The 11,802-nt window shown below is 46.4% G+C and overlaps 1 long non-coding RNA gene across 1 annotated transcript; it reads left to right on the forward strand.

Moving 5' to 3' along the window:
* Positions 1-2,007: 2,007 nt before the first annotated feature.
* LOC109288496 lies at positions 2,008-11,802 on the forward strand. Its single transcript, XR_002095169.1, has 3 exons — positions 2,008-2,154; positions 2,509-3,236; positions 11,425-11,802. It is a non-coding gene; the product is annotated as an uncharacterized LOC109288496 (long non-coding RNA).

Below are 11,802 nucleotides of genomic sequence, written 5' to 3' on the forward strand. Positions count from 1 at the left end.
GAAATATGGCTTTTTAAGCTACGTTTCTAACCTTCTTGGGTATAGGGAAAAGCTTGTGAATGTATATCCTAAAAACTTGAAAGCTAGAAGGCAAATAGAAGGAATCCAGTATGCATTTTCTGAAAAGTCTCATCATTTTAAATGCAATTTCATGGGTTGGGGGAGGGGAGAGAAGGGACAGGGATGGAAATCAGTGTTTTTCAACACTAGGTTACAAGCCAAAGGAGACATGCACCCATCTCCCAATTCTAGGGAGCCTGTATGGTCAGTGAAACAAGGAACCCAGAATCTAGGCATACAATTAGCCCAGGTGTCTGATGATTTCTCTTTTGACTTCAGGAGTTTTTGCTGGCATTCGACAGAGAAGGTTGTTGCAACTAGGAATACAGTAGCAGAAAACATTGGGCTGGGAGACTTACATGTTCCTTTTTAGTTTAGCACTGGTTGCATTTTACTGAGGGCAATCTCCATTCAACTGCAGGGATGAGCCTAAGGCTCAGAGTTTGGATCCCGATGCAGGTATGAAGTTTCATAAAGTTTGGGGATGTTTTTTCCCAGGAGGTATCATTACTATTTCCATGACCACTTTTCCCCAGGGACCACCACACATCAGTGTGGTGGTCCCTGGGGAAAAGTGGTCATGGAAATAATTCATGGAAATAGTGGTCATGGAAATAGTTAATCAGTTCAGCAGGTGTCCTATGAGCCCTCTGACTAGCTGTTACAGGGTGGACTGGCTCACTAGGAGTCAAGGAGCCTAGGGCTAACCAACCCAGCATAATGATCAGAACCAGGTAGGAGAAGAGGTCTGTGACCCCCTAAAAAAGTCTGAAGAAACTTGGTGGAGGAGTTGTGTGAGGAAGGTAAGTGTCCCCAGTTATTGGTACAAGGGGTGGGAACGGGTGTGTGTTTCTGCATTCTAGGAATAAGGCCCAGTTAAGCAGACAGCCTTCTCTTTTTGATGTGTGTGCCTCAATTTATGTTGGAGAAATAAAACAGTGCCCAGGCAGAGACTTGAGTGTGGTAAGGAGTCCTGCCTGAGAAGCCCAAGTGATCAGGCATGACTGAAGACCGGGGAGGCAGTAGCTGCTGAGTGCACAGGCAGACATGCGACATCAGCATTTTCGGGGTAGGCTGGGGTCTCAGGTAGGGACTGTGCTCCCTGTTAGACCTAAGTCTCTGCAGCATTTCCTGTAATCAGTATCTCTGAGACATCCTGTTAGAGACCTGCAAACCACTTCCATCGGCAGGCCCCGACCACAAGCCAGTGTGAGCCATCCATTCTGTCACTTGCTCAAGCTAACTCCTCTGAGGTTGTGGCTATCTTAACTCTTATCCTGTTCAGGGCTGAACACATTTTCTGTGCCCAACAAGTAAGAAACAGTACAGGACATGCAGTTGTACAGATGCTTTCAGAATGGTTCACCCTCCTGATAGCACAAGATTTTTAAAACCATTTTTAGCTCCAATTTCAAGCCGAAGCCCCTGGTTGATATGGGTCAGGCCTCTGTTTAAAATATAAACTGGGGTCCTGTGAAGATGCTGCTGTTATGATTTGCTCCCAGAGATGGTGAGCAGTGCTTGAATCACTTAAAGGGTTTATTTAGCTGTTCATGCAGAGTGGAGCTCCAGTCTCTTGTTCTTCATGTCGGATTGCTCCCACTGCATGAACTTAGACCTGGCTACAGACCTTTGCTGTGTACTGTGCAGCTGGACAGGCATGTCAAATAGCATGTATATAACACACGGAAGCACAAGTTCTGAATACCTGATCTTTGCACCGTCCTTGTCACTTTGGGGCTGTACTAAAGGCTGCTTAATAGGAGGGGAGCCTAGCCACAGCTCTCCCATAAGCCTCTGTCCGCGTTACCCATTATCCTCTTGGGCTGCCTGAGAGAGCAGGGCAACTGCAGTGTTAACAGCTGTGAAGCAGATGTTTGGTCACATGGCCTCGATGCCTGCTTTTAATACCAGCTCGTCTCAGGCTTTATCAGCTGCTCTGGAGTGTTGAACTTAAATAAAGGGCCAAATCTGCAAGGCCTATCTGCTGTTGGAAGGCTCCCAGTTCCCGTGCTGGGTAGGGGAGCAATAACGAGAACGATGACATAGGGTATTAAAGGTGGAAGTACGTTCTGAGGGTGAAAGCATGGGATTGTGAATAAGAAGCTCTTGGATCCATTCCTAGTTGTGCTCACTGCTGAATGACCTTGGCCAAGCATTTAACTGTCTGTGCCTCCCACATTATCTAAGACCGGGTGCGACTTCAGGAGCATGCCCTGACACTTAGGTAATGAAGGTTTGCAGAGCACTAAGAGATGAGCAGGAATTGGGTGTTGGAGAACAGGGGAAAACCAGCTGTTTCATCATGTCTTGTATGTGTAGGTCTTTAAAAGCTAAGAGGGGAGGGCTGCGGAAAGGGAAGAAAGCATGAGAGTGAGGATTTTGCAGGTTAGCTTTCTGTAAAACTTGCTCATTCCATTTAATCTGCCTCCATCTCTTCTTTTGCAGGCTTGTGAGCAGTTGGAGCCCCCATGGAAGCAACATGAAAGGCTCCAGATGTTTGACTGGAGCTTGCACTCAAGCGCTCAGTGCCAGAGGTGAAGTTCAGATTAGTATTTAGGAGTTTGTCTCAAATGTACCAACACATTTCCCCACTCCCCATTCTGGGTACCCAACAATACTTGGTGCTCTGAAAATCACTCTGCACTCTCAGACAGGCCAGCATCATCAAAGCCATACCATAGATGGGAACTGTGGTGTTGATAATGTCTGAGGCCATTGGAAGAGTTATTAGCAGAGGAGGGCTTAGGACAGCGGGAAGGACTGAATGCCTGGTCTGTGCCCCAGCATCCTTTTGCCAGACTTCCTACTGAGTCAAGCAATACTGCTGCTTTCCATGAAGCTTAGAGACAGTGGACGGTGGAGTAGTGCTGTGACCTCGCTACAGAAGAAGGACTTGAGGAAGCGTGGGTTGCAGTCCTAGCTCTGCCTTGGATTGGTGGTGAGATCGCAAGCAGGCTGACTCGCCTCGCTCAGCCAAGCCTTTTCATTCTGGAAAGGAAGGCATTGGTTCTACCACCCCTCACAAGTAGGGCAAGTAACTCACTTGGGTACAGGTCAGGGGAAAGAGGAATCAAAAGAGAAAAGACAGCTCTGGCAAGGACCAGTAGAGGCCACCATTGCACTCCTTAAAGGATTTTGGCATTCCCATCATGGGATGGATTTTTAATTCCCAGGTACGTTCTGTGCTGGGGTGTTTCCTTTCTTCCCTCTGCTGTCATGTCTTGGCTTATAGATCCCTGCCTTGATACAGAGTGAAGCGTGCCAGGGCACTGTGTTACTTCCCTTGGGAAGGAACCATTTGTGTCGTAAGTCCAAGGACTGCCTGTATTGCTGTCTCTCATTAGTCTTGTCATCAGCCCCTGTGTTTAGCTACTTCATAACATCCCAGCAAGAGAAGAAAGGAAGGCCAAAGTGCTCTGCTTTCTGATCTTTACCTGAGATGATGTGCCCAGGGCTGCCTTGGTCATGATAAGATGTACATGACTGAGTGTTCACATATTTGCATGAATCTCTGCTATTTCTACTGGCCTAACTAGTTCTGCATGCCCTTCAGAAATATGCCTTTGTGTGTTTGAGTGGTGGATCCATGGTACATGATTAAGTGTCCTGGCAAAGAGGACACAGGACTGAGATTTGGCACGCCTGGCTTCAAAGCCCAGCCTCAGCATTGACCTGTTGGATAACCTCAGGCACCAAGAGAGGAAGTGACTTGCCCCATTTTCCCCATATGCACACTGAGCATGGTATCGCTGACCTGTGTTAAGTGCTTTCAGAACAAATCAAGTTTATTTATAGATAGATCGTTGTTCCAGGCCTGTTTCTGTCACTGAATTATCAGAATTTATAAAGGCTTCACAACATCCTGGTAAGATAGACAACACTGCTCGATGACATCTGGGTTATCACTTTATTTCGGTCCCTAAATGGAAGGGATGCATAGTGACCAATGAATTATCTGCAGAACACTTCTGCATGACCAGCTTGTTTCTTGCAGAGATCAGTAGCTGGCCTGTCTGCAGCTTGTGGTGCTGCTGACAACTCTGAACTCTCAGCTGCGTATCATACCAGGGTAGGTCAACTGAAGACAGATATTTCCAGTGAGTCAAAGTAGCAGTGAACCCATGCAGCAGCCTGCTGAGCTGCAGAGTGCTGTAAGTGCATTAGGGGCATGAGTGCAGACTTATAGGCAATACACTGCACTGGTGCTGCAGAGTCTGTACTGGTTTTACATAGCTTCTAGAGGTGATTTCTAGTGTTGCTTCTGATGCATGTAATCCTAGGTAATAGCATCAACTGCATTCATTTGTGCACGATACCCCCACAACCTAGCCAACCAATAACTGACAGTCAATATAGAGGTGTTCTACAGTTGCCTACTATAATCCATCTGGAATTTGGTTAAGCCTTGGACACTGTCAGAGACAGGCTACAGGCCCAGACCAGTTTTCATCATTGTGACAGTTCCTGTAGTTGTATAATGTAGCGCTGGAACGTACATCAGTAGCCCATTGTATGTTCTACTGTGTTGTGTACTATCTAGCAAAAGATGCCTTTGGCCAGCAAAAGTTTTCCTAGGGATTAATAATCCTTCCTGCTTCCCTGTTTTTAATTGATCATGTACTTAAGCAGCTGATGCTAAGTTACAATGAGAACAGTTAGGGGAGAACATGTGGTGTGCACATGAATGGGAGCTAATGACTTCACCATGACCAGTTTTGTGGGGCTCAGTGCCAAGTCAAACTCTTACTAATTGGTGCAAAGAAAATAGCACGCCTCTTTTTATCTAATAATCGGTGTTGATCATATGTGAGTGGCTAGACAGCTCATAAAGAGTGTGATTCAGGCTGGATAGTTGGAAACAGCACTGAGCTGTAGGAGATATTTAACCAGATCTCCCTCATCTGAGGGTTTGCCTCCCTAAGCAGTTACGGAAATGTGTGTATGCAATTATGGAAAATAGGCATGCAAATTCTGTGCATGCATTTTTTTAATGCACACACAAATAGCCAGACATTTGACAGGTCCTCTGCATATCTTTTTCATGCACCTCTAAATTTCTGGTCCCAAACTTTATACTGTTGCAAATACTCCCAGTAAAATGGCTGCTAGTGCTTTACTGAACTGAATGCTACAGCATTTGGAAGAATGGCTTCATCTCCTTTTCCTTCAGTTTTAAAGGCACTGCATAAGACGTTTAATCTGATTCCAGGAGTAACCTTGCAAGGTGATGCTGCTCTGTCTGGTGTCACTCTTGGAAGTGAAAGTGGGGATTGGTTGTTGTTTCAGCAATCACTCTAGTCAAGCCTCCAGACAGGCAGAGAGGAGTTGCAAAGTTTTGATGTCCGGGCAGGTGTGCAAGCTACCCAACCCACAGATGAAGAGATTTGTTTCCCCGTGCCCGTAAGGCTCTTCACCAGCCCTTCACACTTGAATAGATTGATCAAAAAATTGCAGACCAAATGTATGCTCAGTATAATGCATTAATTTCAGTGTGATCTGGGAACATTCACCACCATATCAAGATTATCAGTGCTTTGTAAGATAGTTTATTACAATTATATAAATGGGTTGGAAGCAGATCTGGATGGTTGGCTTTAACCCATTTTTACTTTTTAGTGAGGTCTCCAATGATGCTTTCAGCCATTCATCCCTATCACCAATGATAAGAAAGATTCAAACTGCAACTCTTGTATGGTCCCCAGCTACTGTACTACAAGTGATGAAACAAATGACAGTCTCCATTTATACTGGAATCTGAGCATGTTTCCTCATGGCTTAAAATGTCCTGTGTTTTACTGATGGTAAAAGGGCAGGGATGTTGGCACTCAGATCAGAAAAACGGGTGCACCAATCTGGGCCAGCATCTACAGAGCATCATAGGAACAAGAGATGGAAGAGACCTGTTTGACCACTTAGCCTGCACCATGGCAGTGTGGGTCTGGTCTGTACTGTATGCTCTTTCATCCATTCTAAAATCAAATGGCCCACCCAATGCATCTTCTGTCTTGGGGGACTCTGCTATAGTCCAGTGGACTAGGCAACACTCAAGACTTATTTTAAGGTCAGCTGGGTATTTAAAAAGCTGTGCTTGGATTTGTTTATGGTGGGGGATCAGGAATACCATATGACGGCTGATTACAGTGAAACAGATCCTTCAGGTACAGCAGCAGCTGCCATCAATGAACGCTGTGCAGCACAGTCTGTCTGGCATGGGATTCCAGCATTCGCAGTTACAGAAAACCAACCTCAATTTGCTCGTCAGGAATGTGCACAGTTTGCTGTACTGTAGAACATGCCATATCCCATTCGGAGTGCGGCCAGTGTAATGACAACGAAGAAGCAGCAGACTAGGCTGCCACGAAATGATGGGGGAGGCAGGTCTAGCAGACACTTCCAAAAAGTGTGACCACAGAAAGATGCTGTCAGGAGACGAGAACAACAGTTCTTCTGATGACATGCCCCACATACTGCAAACCGCAAATCAACGGAAACTGCCTCTGGTCCTTTCATTCAGTCTCTAGGTCTACTGAGAAAAGAAAAGGAATTGTGCTTCCTGCTGACAGCTGGGCTACAGGAAGCATATGGTGAGGGGTGTATGTAAGGAAACCACTGCTGAGAGGGAATGATCCATTGGCAGGGCAGGCAGGAAAGAAAGGGGGCAATTATTTCATTCATAACCCTGTGCTACATGGAGATAATTTTAGGTCCTGTAGGAGGAAAAAGGGGAAAGGAAGAGGACAAATCTGTTAATGAAGGATTTAGGGAGGATTAATTGATATTGGAAGAGGATTTAAATTTTGGTTCCATGGCCTATATACTATATACTCCTATATACTCCATGCTCCTATGGCCAAATCAGGCAGGTCCAGGGTGCATCTACACAAGACGCTTTACTGTGGAGCTGACTAATTACTTAGCCCCACAGTAAAACAACACCATCTACATGTGCGGTGCTATTAAGCTGCAGTACGATAATTAACTCTGCTGTATAGTACTGCCCGTTATGAGTACTATCCTACAGTGGAGTAGTTACATGTGGCAAAATGCATATGGAGACATTAATGGGGCTGGCTGGGGTACGAGGGTGCTACAGAGTGGGAGCTGCTTGCTGGCTAATGCTGCATTAATATACGTAGATGCGCCCATAATGTATCAAAATCCTCTCTCTCACATAAGGTCAGACCTCAGGGACCAAATGATTGCCATGAAAAGTCTACAGCTTCTACGAAAGACTGATTGATTTCATTTGACTGCTCTAAGAAGGCAATACAAGATTACTTGGTGACTGATTGTTGAAAACTACTATTTAGTAGCAGGGATAGTACATTATGAACTTGTTAAAGAAAGTAAGGGGAAGTACTATGGTAAGAAAAGAGAAATAGGACATCTGCTATTTTGACACAAAGACAGTGAGTCAAATCCTGGTATCCTGCTTAGGATATGTCTACCCAATATTGTGCATCCACAGCTGGTGAGCTGTGCGAACCTACCTCACATCACATAGTCTACATAGTCCTGGGTACTTGGCTCCACACTTTCATTCCCATACATCCAGATGTGTGTTCTTGGGGGACAGCCCTGATTCCTAGTGGCACAGAGTATAGCTTTTCTAAGAATTTGCTGGTGGTGCTCTGTAGAACAACTTCTTCATTTCTTTCATGGCCCCTATTTTAGCCTGTCATCAAATGAGGGGGTTTGGGACATGCATTTGTACCAGTGGGCTAAACAGCATGTCTCATTGCAGGACAGTTGTTCATGCTGTGGGATCAGTGCTTCAAGAGATGTTCAGTGGCTTTCAGGTCCCCTCAGTGGTGACGCATAGTGGGTGCACAGTGGTGCACGTGCACCCTCTGAGAGTGCTGGTGCACCCCTTGACCAGCTGCGCTTGCCTGCTGCTTAGGCGATGGGCAGAGGAGGCAGGCGGGAGCACCAGTGACCCCCTTGCAAGTGCCAGCCAATCGCTACAGCCACTCCTGGAAGTGGCTGCAGCAATCGGCGGTGGGGGAACTCCCCCCAGGCAGTGAGACTGGTCGCACTGGGGGCACATGTTCTCCCCCCCGGACTAAGGTGGCACCAGTTGCCCATGGGTCCCCTGAAATGTGGAAAAGCACTGAGCTTCAGGGTAAGGGGGATGTATTCATGCAAGATGAGACAAATATGGTGAGGACTTCAGTTGCCATTCAGTTCCCACTTGTAGATGAATAGTTCCCCCTGCAGATCTGGGATGACTAGCAGTGACTGCACAATTTCTTTGCAACAAGGCAGAGCTTCATGGAGCTGTATGAGGAGCTTGCTGGACCCTCTGGCACAGCAGTACTTGTTTTGGGGGACACATACCAGTACAGAAGAATTTCATAGATTTCATAGCCATTAGGGGCTGGAAGGGACCTTGCGAGATTATCAAGTCCAGCCCCCATGCCATAAGCTGGAAGTCTGCTGGAATCAAATGACCCTAGCAAGATAAACATCCAAATGCCTTTTGGATGAGTCCAGAGTAGATGCTTGCACCACCTCTGGGGGGAGGTTTGTTCCAGACTCTGGACACTTGGACTGTCAAGAAGTTCTTCCTTATGTTCAGTCTAAATCGGCCTTCTAGGAGTCTGTGGCCGTTAGACCTTGTTATCCCTTGGGGAGCCCTGGTGAACAACTATTCCTGATGCACTGATCACCTCTGGAGGCCACAGCTAACCCATTTGGTGCTAGCAAATCAGTAGTTGGTGGCAGAGGTTGAGATGAGGTTCTTACAGCAGTTTACGCATAAGAATGTGCCTGACATAGGAGCTGGAGCTCTAAGAAGGGGGTTCCCAAACTGGACCAGACTAAACATACATGTCTATGGCTTGCCCTGCTAAGGAAGCCAGTGAATATGGTGAACTACAGTGCAAGTTAATGAACATCATTGGTGTTATATGCCTTGCCCATACTCATAACAGGGTAGCAGGGAGATGTAGTTTCTGGACAACCTAGGACTCTCTTTCCTCCTTATTAATGGCATATTAGTGCCCACTCTAATGACCATGATATAGTTTTCATGATGAAGGCAGGACTCTGAAACACCCAGATGGGTATTAATGGCACATTAGTGCCCACTGTTGGCAAACTGTGATGAACGAGGTAGGAAAGCGCCTCCAAATCCATACCCTGATAATAGGGCACTCCATATAAAACTCAGCTACTCTGAGCAGCAGTACGGTAGTGGTAGACTGTGCATTTAGCAGTCTGAAAACGAGATGGCATTGCCTATGTGTGTGTGTCTGCAGGGCACAGTAGGTCACAACCATAATGTCTGAAGCTAAAGGCAAGTGTTGGTACCTTCATATGGCATAGACCTTTACCAGGTTACACAACCAGACAGTGCCCTTATAAACACTGGCACAGGTTCAAGGGAAACCAGGAAAGTCATATGGGTTTGCATCATGACCACATGTGGTGACAGTTAATGAGGAATTGACTGCAAACACATGTGCTCCTTTCTGGACTGTGCTTTCCCATGGGATAAGCTGTAAGCTAATTTCTAGATTTCAATTAGAATTTGAGGAGTGCACCTGGGAAGGGGACTGCTGTAATTTTTAGGGAATGTGGTGGACCCATTTATCCGAGAATGCCCATAAAATCAAAAGCTTTTACCTTTGTCTGCCATCAGTCTAACTCTAAAACTGTTCTTGGCCACATGAGAGACTCTCATTTAGCCTTGTAAATTTGTGTTTTATTGATGCTTCAATAAAACGGTCTGGCACAAGCTTGACTGTTCATTTGTTTGCAAATAAGAGAACAATCAATGCTACACACAAAACATCATTTCATTAAATATGTCCAGGGGAACCACAAGGCCAGTGCTGTCAGACCAGCTTCCTGTTGGCAGTTTGAAGGGATCCTTTTAAAAGTGTACAACTGACATGAAAAAAGTATGATGAGCGGGGCTCATTGTACTTTGCGGCAAGGGGGAAGGGGGGGAGGGAGGACTGCTTGTGTGCAGTGCATGCATCTGTTGATGATACTGAGCTTTTCAATCTCCCTCTCCCCGCTTCTTCATACTGTCTGCAGCAAACTGACAGCACTCCCAGGTTGCATTCATTGCAAACCAGGTCATTTCTCAAACCTCTTTCTGTCCCCTGTTGAATACTGATAGAGTGTGGGCTTTGAAGCAAGCAGGCCAGCAGGGAGCTTATCAGAACACAAAGCTTATCAGCCCATCATGCCCTACAAAAGAAAGAAACACATCTCTCTCATTAGTTTCAAGCTCTTCTTATCTGCAGGGCACATTTGCAAGCCACTGGCTTCTAGCCCCAAGTGGACACTGTTCTGTCTGCCTTTGTTCCAGTGAAATTGGACACACACACACACCTCAGCATTAGCTAGCATGGGGGGGGGGGACATGGCTAGATAGTGGCTGGGGTCTGTGCCACTGGGATCCCTGGCATGGGAGAGGGGTGGGAGTGGGGAATCCCTGCTTGAGCAGTGAGTGGCAAGGGCGGGTAGGGCGGGGGGAGCCGGGCAGATGCTGCTCTCTCCCAGCTGCAGTCTCCACCTCCTTCTCAGTCAACTGGAGATCCCACTAGGGAGGAGAGGAGCAGGGCCAGCCCTGGTCTTTGGAGCAGACTGCCCAACCCAGCCCAGGGCTGAAAACCATGCTGGGATGCTGTGGGACTTGGGTTTAACTTAAATCAGGAAGGGGTGTGGGACAGAAGATCCATAAACCAGCTGGACCCAAATCAGTTAAGTCTGATACTACATTCAATCAGGTTTATCTTAAACCAGTTTTGGCCATTTTGAAACTGGTTTATGTGCACTGAACTTCTGTTCTGTTACAGGTTTAAACCAGTTTCTGATCACTGAAACTGGTTTATGTGCAACTTCTGTCCCTAGCCCAGGAGTGTCTAGCTATTGGCAGGGGTGGATCTGCAAAGTTTGCCCTACTCTTAACTGCCTGATCAACTAGAACTGCACAACAAACTTGCAAGCCCTCTCTCTCAGCAGTGGGGACAATTCTGGAAGAATATGGGTCTTGAAAAACAGTAATCTATGGCCACTTCTTTTCAGCAAAGCTGTAACTACTAAGCAGCACATTCTTGCAACCTATTCGCAAGCAGCTCATGTGTTGAAGTTGTATAACTGTTACATAAAACTGGTAAAGGAAGACTTGTGACCATGAAATAGTTTTCATGATGAAGGCAGGACTCTGAAACACCTGGACCTTGGTCTATGCCTAGTGAATTTTTTTCCTCTCTACTTGGCCCCACTCTTTGAATATGCCTGGCTGAGGAAAGAAGGGCTGGGATAGGAAAGTGGATGTGAAGAAGTGCTGGTGCCACTGGCTCCAGCCCTGCAGAGATGATCAAGTTTGGTTTTTTTCCCCCACAGAACAGCTCCTCTGAGATTTCCCCAGGACACTCACTGCAACAATCGGCTCAGCAGGCAGTTCCTGATGAACCAGAAGCTGATCTCCAATCTCATCCTTTCATTCCTCTGGAGCTCTCAGTTCTTGCATCTATAGACAAGACCCTGTTGTAGGAGGCAGCAGGTCAGTACTTGAACTCCAATGGAGCAGGTGCATTGCTGCACCTCTATTTAACAACCTCAGCCTTGAAGTATTACTGTGTAAGGTCCTTGCTTTGCTCCAAGCAGCCTGAGAAATACTCACCAGTAAACTACTTTGAGTTGGCATTACAGTGGCATATATTAAAATCATGATCTCCTTGTGAATGCTCCTCTAGCCACCTAGATGCATGTTGACAGGGC

The sequence above is a fragment of the Gavialis gangeticus genome, unplaced genomic scaffold (genome assembly GCF_001723915.1).
Source record: "Gavialis gangeticus isolate Ggan-Ray unplaced genomic scaffold, GavGan_comp1, whole genome shotgun sequence".
NCBI lineage: Eukaryota > Metazoa > Chordata > Crocodylia > Gavialidae > Gavialis > Gavialis gangeticus.